This window comes from Symphalangus syndactylus, chromosome 8 (genome assembly GCF_028878055.3).
Source record: "Symphalangus syndactylus isolate Jambi chromosome 8, NHGRI_mSymSyn1-v2.1_pri, whole genome shotgun sequence".
Classification (NCBI taxonomy): Eukaryota; Metazoa; Chordata; class Mammalia; order Primates; family Hylobatidae; genus Symphalangus; species Symphalangus syndactylus.
The window spans coordinates 91,098,858-91,113,160 of NC_072430.2; the positions used below are offsets into that span (position 1 = coordinate 91,098,858).

Consider the following 14,303-nt stretch of genomic DNA (forward strand, 5'->3'; position numbering starts at 1 on the left):
GTCTTGGCCTCCCTTACTGCTGGGATTACAGGTATGAGCCGCTATACCCGGCCAATTTTTGTTTTTTTAGTAGAGATGGGGTTTCACCATGTTGGCCAGGATGGTCCCTATCTCTTGACCCTAGTGATCTGCCTGCCTCGCCTCCCAAAGTGCTGGGAGTACCGGCGTGTACCACCAAGCCTGGATAATTTTTTTATTTTTAGTAGAGACGGAGTTTCACCATGTTGGCCAGGCTGGCCTGAAACTCCTGGCCTTAGGTAATAATCCACCCACCTTGGCCTCCCAATGTGCTGGGATTAGAGGTGAGCCACTGTGCCCAGCCTCCAGGCTTTTAATGACAAATACAACTGGCATAAATGGGTGTTTAGAATGAACGTGGCTGAGTCTTAGGCAGCATGCTGTTGAATTTTTCAGAACACAGATATACAGATTATCCAAGATTCCTGTCAGCCACTGGTGTTTTATAGGAGAGTGGAGAACGTTAATTTGGCCACTTAGGTAGTGGAGTTAGGAGAGTGTCTGCCCTGTCCACTGTGTGGAAGTTGAATTCGTTGTCCACTCCCGTGTGGCTGGACATTCCAGTGGTTTCCAGTTCAGTCTTCTCAAATGTGCACTATCACGATCCTTAGGATGAATTTCTGGAGGTGTAATTGTGCTATGTATGTACATAGATGTACATGCCCCCACATGTACTTTGTCTTTGAGACAAACTGCCAGATAACTAAAAAGTGTGTGCCAGATTTCATCAGATTGTAGGACAGTGCCCATTTTCATGTTCTCTTTTCAAAATTGAAAAAGGTGACAGGTTAAATGTGGTGGTTCACGTCTATAATCCCTGCAGTTTGGGAGGCTGAGGCAGGAGGATCGCCTGAGGCCAGGAGTTTGAAGCTAGCTGGGCAGCATAGGGAGACCCACATCTCTGCAAAAATTGAAAAAAATATATTAGGCATTCTGGCACACACCTGTATGTAGTCCCAGCTACTCTGGAGGCTGAGGTGAGAGGATTGCTTTACCTCAGGAGTTTGAAGCTGCAGTGAGCCATGACCACACCACTGTATTACACCCTAGGTGACAGAGCAAGACCTTGTCTAAAAAAATTTTTTTAAATAAAAAACAAATAATTTTGTGACAATAAATCTACAAAACGTGCTCAGTTTGATAGGTGAAATTTTAAATTGCATCATTAGTTTGTATTTTTGATATACAAATGCATATTTTTCTTTTGAAACATTTTCCTTCTTTGTGATCTGATGAACATAACCTGTGTTCACTTTTCATTTCAGGTGTTTACCTGTTTCCTGTTGGTTTGCATTCGCTCATTTATTTATTTTTATTTATTTATTTTTTATAGGGTCTCTATTGCCCAGGCTGGGGTGCAGTGGTGCAGTCTTGGCTCACTGCAACCTCTGTCTCCCGGGTGCAAGTGATTCTCCTGCCTCAGCCTCCCAAGTTGCTGGAATTACAGGTGTGTGCCTCAACACTTGGCTAATTTTTGTATTTTCAGTAGAGACAGGGTTTCACCATGTTGGCCATGCTGGTCTGAAACTCCTGACGTCAGGTAATCCACCCGCCTTGGCCTTCCAAAGTGTTAGGATTAGAGCGTGAGCCACAGCGCCTGGTCCCACTCTTTATTAATTATGGATAATAAACCTTAGTCCATCACTGACAGCAAAATGTTCACATTATGTTTGCTTTTTTTCATTGAGCAACATTGGAACTGTCATTCATTTTAATATAAGCGTAAAGAGGAAACAGCTTGGATTTTAACATTTAATACAGATAATTTTGGGGTAGTTCAAATGTTTCTTTATTTGGTTAATTTGTACATATTTGTTCATGTTTATTAAATGTGATCATGAAGATTCTTTGAGGCCCTCGTTTAAAACAGTAATTTGTATATTTTTGGAACTTCTCAGGTAAAGGATTATAGCATAGCATAAGTTGTAGCACATCAGATCTTTGCAGCTATTGCATAATAGGTTATGTCCTCTGATTAAAAGTAATAATGACTTGGAGTGTTTTATATGGCTCTCTTTTTTTGGACAGGTGTTTCTTTGCCTTTCAGAAATATAAGGGTTTGAATTAAAATATTTTATGCCATCTGTGTTGCTGGAACCTAAATCATATTTGTAGGGAAGAAGGATGAAGAGGGAGATATTTATGGTGAGTGTTCAATCTCTGAATTTGTCTTCATGGCTGACTTTGGGGATCAGTCATAAAATCATACCTGTCTTCAGTCTGGTGTAACTTTTAAAGTGATTGAGATATTTATTAACCCAGTTATTTATTCTTGGATGTTATTATCATTTTAGAGCTTTCTTTGAAAATCTGTCTTTTGTTAATTGAGACATCTTGTTTGAAACAATGTGCAGCATAACAGAGAAATCATAGGCCATCATTTGAGTGACATTTATCATATGTGGTCCATGATCCTTGAAAGTCTACTTTGTCTATGTTTTTTGAGCACTCCTTACCTTGGGCCCCTATTTTTGCTAACTTGGGGTTTAGTCTGAAAGGCTAAAGGTGAGGAGATTGTGTGTTCCTTTATTGGGGCCTAAGTTTGCCACATGGCGCATTTCATAGATTGTCATAGGCTCCCACTGCAGAATAAATGGTGATGGCCCACCGTAGCAGGGCTACCCATCCTCGGACCCGTGGTCAGACACCACCCATCTGGGAAGGATTGTTGCCTCGCATTGACTCCAGACTGGGCTTCAGGAAGCCCCTGGAGGACAGATGTGTAGGAAGGATGAGGGGGTCACTCTGTCAAAGTGCGTATCCTTGAGTGACTTAGTTTTTGTTCAAATGGAAATTTAAGTTCTTTCTGAAAGGAAAAAAATTACACAGAAGATATGTTATTATAGTGTGTTGCTATCATTAAATTTATCTAATGAAATAAATAGACTAGATAAACAGAGACTGTCTCTCCCTCTGATGGGGACGTGTTGATGGTGTTCTCAGGAGAGGACTGTGTGGAAAACTTGCCTCTGAGGCCCCCAGGCCTAAGGTCCTCCATCCTCCCATGGAGGCTGTTTGCTGTTGCGCTGGAGGAATGATTTTCCTCTTAGGACAGTCATGGCTTGTAGCAGAGCAGGAGACTGCATTGGTCAGGGGATTCCAGGTGGATCTACATGGCTGGGTTTAAGTCACAGCTCTGCCAATTGTCAAGGCTGTGATACTAGGCAAATACTTCTCCTGAGCCTCAGTTTATTCTGTAAAATGAGGGTGACAGGCCGGATGTGGTGGCTCATTCCTGTAATCTCAGCACTTTGAGAGGCCAAGGTGGGCAGATCACTTGAACCCAGGAGATTGAGACCAGCCTGGGGAACATGGCGAAACTCTGTCTCTACAAAAATTACAAAATTACCAGGCATGGTGGCACATACCTATAGTCCCAGTTACTTGGTGGGAGGATCGCTTGAGCCTAGGAGGCGGAGGTTGTAGTGAGTTGAGGTCATGCTGCTGCACTCCAGCCTAGGCGACAGAGCCAGACCCTGGCTTAAATTAAAAAAAAAAAAAAAAAAAAAAAGAAAATAAAAGAGTGCCAGGCATACCCTTCTTACAGGGAAGTGAGAGGTAAAGGAGAAAATGCAGCAGTCTCTGGCTGAACTTGGACAGATTCAAAAGAGGGAAATACAAGGTTTTGAAGAAATTAGGAGCTCAGAACAGGGCTGATCAGAACTCTAGGAGAGGCCAGGCACAGTGGCTCATGCCTGTAATGCCAGCACTTTGGGAGGCTGAGGCAGGTGAATCACCTGAGGTCAGGAGTTCTAGACCAGACAGGACAATATGGCGAAACCTCATCTCTACTAAAAATACAAAAAATTAGCCAGTCATGGTGGTACATGCCTATAATCGCAGCTACTCAGGAGGCTGAGGCAGGAGAATCACTTGAACCCGGGAGGCAGAGGCTGCAGTGAGCCAAGATCCTGCCATTGCACTACAGCCTGGGCAACAAGAGGGAAACTGTCTCAAAACAAAAACAAACAAAAAACTCTGGGAGAGACCTCCATTCAAGAGTATGGTCCAAGGCATTGGGTGCCTGTTGTGAGGGCTCAGAGCTCAGGAGTAAAGCAGCCCAGGCTATCAGCTGGGGTGGAGGGATAACCTGTGGCCCACTTTTGCTTGGTCTTTGTGCAGAAGAGTCTGCATCTCAGGTCCATCCCTGTCACCTCCAGCTTGCCCTGAGTACAACTTAGAACCATTGTGTGGATGGTGGGCAGCAGGAATTGTCCTGGACAGGCCCCTCCCTGGTTTGGTCAGTCCTGCTTGAATGCGGTCTTTGCGAGGAATCTTTTCAGAGGCTTTCATGTCTAGAAGGTTGGCCAACAGGTGGAGATGAATGCAGCAGTTACTTTGGTTAAGAAAAGTGGCGAAAAACTATAGTGCAGCCCATTGCATTCTGGGTTAGCCTCTCATAAAGAATGCAAAACCCTGTCCTATTGGAAGCGACTTGCTGGCGAAAGAATTTCTCCCTGTCCCCAAGTTTCCTCTGGTTACTGCTTTGCTATGTCGTCTTTCTGTCCCTCCACTGCCTGGCAGCTTGGAAGAAGCCAGTATGTTCCTACAGCTCTAACCCAGAGCAAATCTTCTCTGAAAACGCCAGGAAGTTGGACATGAGCAAGAATTTTAAAATCATTTTGGAACTGTGAAAATTGAGATATGAATTGGCCTGTTCTTGTCTTACCTAACTAAAACAGAGAGGCCAAAAGTAAAATGCACTAGGATACATAACATTGTTCCAAGAATGTAATTCTCTGTGAGGCTGGCTGCTGAAACTGTGGGCTGTCACCTGAAACCAGTTTTATCTAATGGCTGCCGAAACCTGCTATGATTCTAAGAATAGTTTCACCCATTGCTGGCACTGAACAGTCAAAACCTGCCAGCTCCCCACATTCTTACTAGTGCCAATGAATTTTTTCAAAGAGCAATACAACTTTTTTTTTTTTTTTTTTTTTTTTTTTGAGACAGGGTCTCACTCTGTCACTCAGGCTGGAGTACAGTGCGTGGTTACAGCTCACTGCAGTCTCGACCTTCCAGGCCCAACCAATCCTCCTGCCTGAGCCTCCCAAGCACACCACCATACCTGGCTATTTTTATTTTTATTTTTCATTTTTTTGTGAAGACAGAGTCTCCCTGTGTTGACCAAGCTAGTCACAAACTGCTTGACTCAAGGGATCTTTCCACCTCGGCCTCCCAAAGTGCTAGGATTACAGGCAAGAGCCATGTTGCCTGGCCCAACATTAAAAAAAAATAAAACCTCTAACCTTTTCTTTGTTCTTCAGACATAGACCATCCAGTCTGTGCATATGCTTTGAATTGTAATTCTTCCCAAGTAAAACATTTTTCGAGGTGCGGTTGCTCATATCTGTAATCCCAGCACTTTGGGAGGCCAAGGTGGGAGGATGGCTTGAAATCAGGAGTTCCAGACTAGCCTGGATAACGTAGCGAGACCTCATCTCTACAAAAACTAAAAAATTAATTGTATGTGATAGCACACAGCTGTAGTCCCAGCTACTCAGGAGGCTGAGGTGGGAGGATTGTTTGAGCCCGGGAGTTTGAGGCTACAGTGAGGTGTGATCACAGCACTGCACTCTAGCCTGGGCAACAGAGCCAGACCCTATTCCAAAAATAAAAAATAAAGAAACAACAACAACAAAAATTTTAATCTCAGAGATTTTTCTCTATATTTTATTTGACTTCAACAGAACTATGTCATGTTGTCTTTTTTTCCAGGCAGTTTTGCATTTGTGCCTTTTGTAGAAGAAAGCATCATTCATGGTTTTTCTGGCAGGATGGAAGACGTTAAAGTAAACAATTGAGAGAAAATCAATCTGATGATGGGTTAGAGCAGTGACTGTGGGCTCCCTCAGTGACTCTGCAGGTAGAGTGGAACTCCCAGCAGAAAGAGATGTTGCATCCTACACAAGAGGCCCACAGCCTCCCCTTGCCACCTGAACATGAGGCAGGCGGTGCCAGCAGCGTGACCCTCTGGAGTAGGGTGGCGGATCAGTGTCAATGATTCAGCATTTGGTTGACATTCAGGCACAGCTTGGTGGGAGGAATTGGATGAAAATGCTACTCTAGAGTTGAGTATGTGGAAGAGATAGGCTCCTGATGCTGTGCTACAAGGCTGAGGGAACCAGGAGGAACCATAGAATCACAGCCTTCCATAGGGGTGAGGCTGAGAGGGTCTAATCCATCTAAGGAGAAACAAGCTGAAGAAGGTAGCGTAGGCTGGCTGTTTGAATCGTAATCATGCTTATTTTGGAGGAGAGTAGAAAACAGCCATGACTATTTGGGATGTGCATGACTTTTCACTTCATACTGGCGATGGGCCCACTCTGCTGTCCTTGATCTGGGGTCTCCCCTGCTCTACTTCACCAGAATTTCAGAAACCCAGGCTGGGTCTCCTCCTGGCCATTCTAGCACCATTCAAAAGTAATCCCCCCACCTTCCTGATCCTCCACACCTGTTACTCCCCATTTCCCTCTAGACAAAAAGTCTCATTTTTTTAACTATATCTCCCACTTCTTCAATTTCAGTTCTCTCCACTAACAAAGTTGCATTGTTTGTAAATGTATCTCCCAGCTCTTCAACTTCCCCTCAGTTACTGGCCGGTGCTCCTTGTTCCTTTCCTTTGTCATTCCTCTTGTGGGGGAAGATCAGCATTCTGTTTGCATTTGGACATTTTCTCCCCACCTTCTGAGCTTTCCATCTCGGCCCACTGTGTCAATGGGGGCACTGACTGTTGCCACCATCTTGGTTGCTTTTCTGTGTGACCCTCAGGTCCATGGCTTCTCCCTCATCTGTCCCTCCCCATTACCCCGACTCCCAACTCATTTTGTTATGGTTGCGACTCTGTCTCCTGTTTCAGAAAATGAATTTACCTTGTTGCTTTATCCAATTGTGAAAATACAGGGGTGATTTAAAAATTCACGTAGTGCAGAAAGACGTCAAAAAGAAGTAAACGGTTGTCTGAAATCATAGGCAAGGTGACTCAACTCAACATTTTGGTGATTGAGAGGATAACATTCCAGGTGTGTGATGAAATTCTCACGTAGATTACACAATTTTACATATAACTTAATTATCTTTTCTGCTATTTTACTCAACAATTTGTCCTGGGTTTTTACATCAGTAAATATAAACACGTAATTTTAAAAGCTTTTGTGTCAGGAGTTTGAGACCAGCCTGGCTAACATGGTGAAACCCCTTCTCTACTAAAAATACAAAAATTAGCTGGGTGCAGTGGTGGGCGCCTGTAATCCCAGCTACTTGGGAGGCTGAGGCAGGAGAATCAGTTGAACCCAGGAGACGGAGGTTGCAGTGAGCTGAAATTGTGCCACTGCACCTCAGCCTGGGCGAAAGAGTGAGACTCCATCCCTAATTTAAAACAACAACAACAGAAAGGCTGAGCGTGGAGGCTCACACCTTAAATTCCAGCACTTTGGGAGGCCGAGATAGGTGGATCATCTGAGGTCAGGAGCTCAAGACCAGCCTGGCCAAAATGGTGAAACCCTGCCTCTACTAAAAATACAAACAATTAGCCGGGCATGGTGTTACATGCCTGTAATTCCAGCTACTTGGGAGGCTGAGGCAGGAGAATCACTTGAACCCGGGAGGCAGAGGTTGCAGTGAGCTGAGATGGCACCACTGTACTCCAGCCTGGGTGACAGAACAAGACTCTGTCTGGGTAGGTGAGGTGGGGGTGTGGAGAAGCTTTTGTGGTACAGTTCAGAGGAACACAAAAGAAGAGAGACTGTGCTAATGCCCTTCATCCCTGTTGCTGTCTTAGATAGCTATCTGTGCCTGGCCAGGGTAATCATTTCACTAAATAGTCATTAAATATTCTAGTTTGTATCTTTCAAAGAGAACTTTATTTATTTATTTTTGAGACAGAGTCTTGCTCTGTCGCCCAGGCTGGAGTGCAATGGTAAGATCTCAGGTTACTGCAAACTCTGCCTCCCCAGCTCAAGCAATTCTCCTGCCTCAGCCTCCTAAGTAGCTGGGATTACAGGCACCCACCACCATGCCCAACTATTTTTTTGTATTTTTAGTAGAGACAGGGTTTTGCCATGTTGGTCAGGCTGGTCTTGATCTCCTGACCTCAGGTGACCCACCCACCTCGGCCTCCCAAAGTGCTGGGATTACAGGCATGAGCCACCACACCCAGCCTCAAAGAGAACTTTTAAAAAATACCCCAAATAGTTAACAATAATTCATTATTATTGTCACATAGGCAGTGTTCAGAGTCCCCCCACTGTCTCAAAGTTGGAAAAGTTTGTTTGTATCAGGGTCTAGATTATTTTTTAATGGCTGTGTGGGTATGCTATTTGGATGTACCCTCACTTAATCCATCCTATTGATGGACTGTGAACTGAATGTCATTTACATGATGAAACCCTATCCTCCGCGGTGGGGCCTTTGGGAGGTGATTAGGGATGGATAAGGCCCTGAGAGCGGAGCCGCCACAATGAGATAAATTCTATTAACAGAGGCCCCAATATGAGCTTGTTCTCTTTCCACCTTGTGAGGATGTAGCAAGGAGCCAGCCTCAGCAACCAGAAAGTGTGCCCTGATCATTGACTTCTATCCTCCAGGACTGTGAAAAAACTCTGTTGTTTGCAAGGCACCATGGCTTTGGAGCTTTGGTACAGCAGCCTGAAGAGACATCTAGGTTGTTTGCAATGGTTTGTCTTCATTTAACCGTATCTGTGATGAATATACTAGAATTGGTTTTGGCTCTTATTTCCTCAGGCTGAACCTCCAGCTGGAGTTGCCCTAAAATTGTTGGCAGAGGAATTCCCACATGGGAGTGCCCCAGTCCCTATGGAAATGGGACTTGTTGAGACTCCGAAGAAGGAAGCACCAAGCTCCAGGGTGATTGGTTCAAGTGTTCATTAGGGGAACTTACTGGGTGCTGTAGCATATGCCCGGATAGACACCCAGAGAAAAGGATGTTCTGCTTAGGTATGTCCCTGTCAAGGGTGTCACAGTATGGAGTTTATAGGAAAGGTTCAGGAATTTGGCTCAGGGCTGGTGCCAGTTTCTTTCCACATTTTGGGTAACAATCCAAACATCTTTGTTAGTGCCTGGGAATATTCACGGCCCCAGCTTGGGTTCAACCTTGTGAGAGAAATGCAGCTGCCCAGCTCACAGAGCAGTCAAAGCACCTGGTGTTTCTTGGTCAGGACAGGAGATAAAGGGGGAGAACTGGGGGACCTCACAGCTCTTCTTGCCAGGTTCTCAGAGGTGGAGTTACAGGGTCATGGAGGAAGAACCGGGAGGGTTGGGCACCAGCCTAGCACCAGAGCCAGGTTTGTCTCTGCTCACATCTCTGCCAGTCTAGCGGTGGAGGTTTTTCTTTTCATTTGTCTCAGTATAAATGGGATGGAATGCAGTGGCTTATGTTTTCACAGCTTAGCGTCTTTCGTGTATTTTCCCAGGAGGAGTTTGTGCTTTAATTGACTTAACAGTTCTTATCCAAAGCATGGTCTGACTATCCATTTGGGTAAAGTTTTTTTTTTAGTTTTAAAAATAATGATACTCAGGAAAGTTTTAACATTTTGTAAATTTTGACCTTGCATATAAGTTTATAGGTTATTATATATATTTTTAAGTGCTATTATCAGTGAGTTTTTCCCCATTGTATTTTTGCATTTGGTTATTATTGCTTTTATGGGTATTTGTCTATTTTTCTCGAGGATTCTTTTTTTTTCTTTTTTTCTTTTTTTTGAGACAGAGTTTCGCTGTTGTTGCCCAGGCTGGAGTGCAATGGCGTGATCTAAGCTCTCTGCAGCCTCCGCCTCCCGGGTTCAAGCAGTTCTCCTGCCTCAGCCTCCCGTGTAGCTGGGTTTACCGGCATGTGCCACCATGCCTGGTTAATTTTGTATTTTTACTAGAGATGGGTTTTCTTCATGTTGATCAGGCTGGTCTCAAACTCCTGACCTCAGGTGTTCTGCCCACCTCAGCCTTCCAAATTGCTGGGATTACAGGCGTGAGCCACTGTGCCCTGCCCTCAAGGGTTCTTATGACTGAAAAAACCTGAATGTGAATGATCACATACTATAGAATGCACAGCTATTAAGTATAGAGCTGAGTGATTTTTAAAAACCTTGCACACTTGTGTCACTACCACCCAGGTGACGCTACAAGCCATACAAGATCCTCCTGGGCAGTGCCCTCCCTCTTGGGGGGTTCGCTTCTCATGCTCAATGTCAAGCCTATGAGAAGTCAACTATGCTTCCAACAGCAATACCTTGTTCCCTGAATGTACCTCCTTTATCCATTCTTCTGCTGTTAAAGGAGTTTGATTATATCCCATTTTTGGCAATGACAACAAACTAGTTTTGAACATCTTGCCACAGGCTTTGGTGTACATCTGTGTGTGCTCCTGTTTAGTATTTAAACAGGGTGGCACAGCGGGGTGGTAGGGCAAGTGGTGAGCCCATGGGGTCTCCCTCGCATGCCCAACACTTTTTCAGAGTATGCAGCACGTGGGAGCCTTTTCCTACTCCTTGCTTACCAGCATGTGGTGTCACTGCACAACAGCTTTTAGCTGTTTTGTTTGGTGTGCGTTGGTTAGCACTGGGGTTTCGATTTGCATTTCGTGGTAATTAAGCATGTTGAGCACTTTTTCTTGTGCTTACTTGCTTTCAAATGACCTTTATTGTCAGATGCCTGTCACAGTCTCTTGTTCACTTCAAAGAATGGGTTGTTTGGCTGGGCACGGTGACTCAGGCCTGTAATCCCAGCACTTTGGGAAACTGAGATGGGATGATAGCTTGAGGCCAGGAGTTCACAACCAGCCTGGGCAACACAGCAAAGACTCCATATTGTCCATAGCCTGGGCAACAGATGCTATCTCTTAAAAAAGCGGGGAGCTATTTTTCTTTGTATGGTGATTTGTAGGGCTTCTTTGTCTATTTTCAACGTAATCCTGGGTCATGTCTATGTATTTCAAGTATGTCCTCCCTCTCTCTGGCTTGCTTTTAATAAAATATTTTTTGAGACAGAGTCTTGCTCTATTGCCGTGCTAGAGTGGAGTGGCACAATCTCAGCTCACTGCAACTTCCACCTCCCAGGTTCAAGCGATTCTCCTGCCCCAGCCTCCCGAGTAGCTGGGACTACAGGCACGTGCCACCACGCCAGCTAATTTTTTTTTTTTTTTTTTTTTTTTTTTTTTTTTTTTTTTTAGTAGAGACAGGGTTTCACCACGTTGGCCAGGATGGTCTCGATCTCTTGACCTCATGATCCACCTGTCTCGGCCTCCCAAAGTGCTGGGATTACAGGCATGAGCCACCGCGCCTGGACTGCTTTTAAAAATTTTTTAAGGGTTTATTTTGATGAAGAGGTTATTGATTGATTGTTCTGCCTATTTCTATTGAAATATTGCTTCTGCGTTAGTCTCTTTTTCCTTCTTCCATTCAAATTACACATTTGTTAGGGCCTTTTACAGCATTCTGTGTGCCTTAGTTTTTTTGTTTTTGTTTTTGTTTATTTTTTTGAGACAGAGTCTTGCTCTGTCGCCCAGGCTGGAGTGCAGCGTCATGATTGTGGCTCGCTGCAATCTCTGCCTCCCGGGTGCAAGCAATTCTCCTGCTTCACTTCCCGAGTACCTGGGATTACAGGCGCCCACCACCATGCCTGGCTAATTTTAGCACTTTTTAGTAGAGACGGGGTTTCACCATGTTGGCCAGGCTGGTCTTGAACTCCTGACCTCAGGTGATCCGCCCACCTCAGCCTCCCAAAGTGCTGGAATTACAGGCATGAGCCACTGCGCCTGGCCTAAAAAATTATTTTTAGAGAGACTGCATCTCATTCTCTAGGCTAATCTTGAACTCCTGAAACCTGGATATTTTCTCTAGCTTTGTCTCATGTACAGCAGGTCCTCAACTTCATTTTGTTATAACACTGATGAGAAAACAAATCAGCTGTTGACCAGGGCCACGGCCACCCTCTGGGTTTTGTTTGCATGTTCTTCTCCTGTCTGCAAGTTTTCTTCTGGTACTCAGGTTTCCTCCCACATCCTAAGCTGTACCCATAAGGTGAATTGGTGGGTCTCTGGTCGCAGTCTCGGTGAGGGTGGGCATATGTGACAGCTCCCTGCTATGGGATGGCGTCTTGGCCAGGATCGGTTTGTGCCTTGTGCCATGAGCCGCTGGGATAGGCTCTGGCTACCCGAGACCCTGAAGTGGAATAAGCAGGTTGGAATTATCATCCAATAAAAATTCCTAAAACATAAGATAATTAATTATACAAATGCATGACAATAAACAATGTGGTCTGAAAGCATTCAGTCACCATATTTGTGATCGTGACTGCATGGTGTGGTAGGAGGTGCTCCCTCCAATTGTGGCTTTGCAAACATTTATTTTTATTTTTATTATTTTATTTTATTGTTTTTGAGATGGAGTCTCGCTTTGTAGCCCAGGCTGGAGTGCAGTGGCATGATCTCGGCTTACTGCAGCCTCTGCTTCCTGGGTTCAAGCAATTCTCCTGTCTCAGCCTCATGAGTAGCTGGGACTACAGGCACGTGCCACCATGCCTGGCTAATTTTTGTATTTTTAGTAGAGATAGAATTTCACCATATTGGTGATCCACCCACCTTGGCCTCCCAAAGTGCTGGGATTACAGGCATGAGCCACCATGCCCAGCCTATTCTTGATTTATCCTACCACCACTACAATCGCCATCACATACTCATTCACCAAAAATTCGGTAATTGCCTTTTTTTATTAATCTTCAGTGGATATATAGCTCACATTTATTTTAATGTATAATGTTAGAAATGTTTTTAATCTTTCTTTAGAAGTTTGGTGATGTTTTTGTGACTAGAAATATGCTGGAGGAATTTAACTCTGGTTTATATTAATTAGCCTATGGTAAGATTCCTTTTGTTATTTGTAGATTTGCTTAAAGACACAGTTTCTATTAAGTGAGGATTTACTGTACAGTTAATGTATTTCTTTTTTGCTCTGGAACTTCCTTTTGATGTCTTTTATGGCTTTTAGTTCATTTGCTGAAATTCTCAACCTTAAGCTTTAATATCTTGGACGTATTAATGATAGATTTTTTAGGGTTTACTCCTGGTGGTTTCGTTATCCTGATCATTGTGTATCTGTTTCTGCGGTTGTGCTTTTTGGTCATGAGTTTTCCTTTCTGTCTGCTTGGATATTTTTTCATTGCTTATTGAATATTTTATTTTATTTTATTTGAGACAGAGTCTCACTCTGTCACCCAGGCTAGAGTGCAGTGGCGCGATCTTGGCTCAGTGCAACCTCTGCCTCCCTGGTTCAAGCGATTCTCCTGCCTCAGCCTCCCCAGTAGCTGGGATTAGATGCGCCCGCCACCACACCCGGCTTATTTTTGTATTTTTAGTAGAGATGGGGTTTCACCATATTGGCCATCTGGTCACGAACAGGTCTTACTTTTAAGTATTTAATCTATTTGATTTCATTTTTGTGTATGGTGTGTGATAAAGGTCTAATTTCATTCTGCATGTGGATGTCGAGTTTTCCCAACACCACTTTTGAAGAGACTGTCCTTTCCCCATTGTGTGCTTTTGGCACCTTTATCTAAAATTAGATAGCTTTAAATGTATGATTTCATTTCTGGGACATCGATTCTGTTCCTTTGGTCTATGTGGGGACCCACCTCTGACCTCACCTAGTTCCTGGCAGAATTCGGTCTCTACTGGGCTTATGGCTGGAGTCTCCCTCAGTTCCTTGCCACGTGGGTGCCCCTGATAGGGTGGCCCACATCATGGTAGCTGGCTTCCTCAGATAATGTGAGCATACACCAGTAAGACGGAAGTTACTGTATGCCTCTTGAGACCTGATCTCACTTTTGCCAGACTCCGATAGTTAGAAGCAGGTCAGTAGATCAGCCCACCAGTAGATCAGCCCTCACAAAGGGAGGGCTTTAGATAAGGCCATGAATTCCTGACAGCAGGATGGTTGGGCCATCCCAGAGGTCTGCACACCTTACCTGTGGGAGTGAGATTTCTTTCAGACCTGCTTTCCTCAGTGCCAAGGGAGCTACTGGCCACTCTAGGCTGGGGTTCTCACAGCTGAACCCCAGGGCAAACCTCCCCTTCAAGAGCCTCATGTTGGAACTGTCTGAATCCATAGGCAGATAGAAGAAAGATGCCTCTTGTCTGTGGGCTGTACTCATTCTGGAGTCTGAGGGACTGTCTAAGTGCCTATGTAGGCGCTGCAAGAATGGGTTAAGCAGAGACAGTTCTCACAAGGAGAATCCGGATGCTGTTGCAAGGAGGGCCAGGCGCTCCAGTGGGGCAC

General features: G+C 44.5%; 1 long non-coding RNA gene across 1 annotated transcript in view; it reads left to right on the forward strand.

The window, feature by feature from the left end:
• The first annotated feature begins 2,092 nt into the window (after nucleotides 1–2,092).
• LOC134737463 (uncharacterized) overlaps nucleotides 2,093–14,303 on the forward strand; it is a 232,644-nt gene continuing 220,433 nt past the window's right edge. Inside the window, exon 1 of the long non-coding RNA XR_010122388.1 lies at nucleotides 2,093–2,163. This is a non-coding gene — a long non-coding RNA (uncharacterized lncRNA). The remainder of the gene's footprint in view (nucleotides 2,164–14,303) is intronic.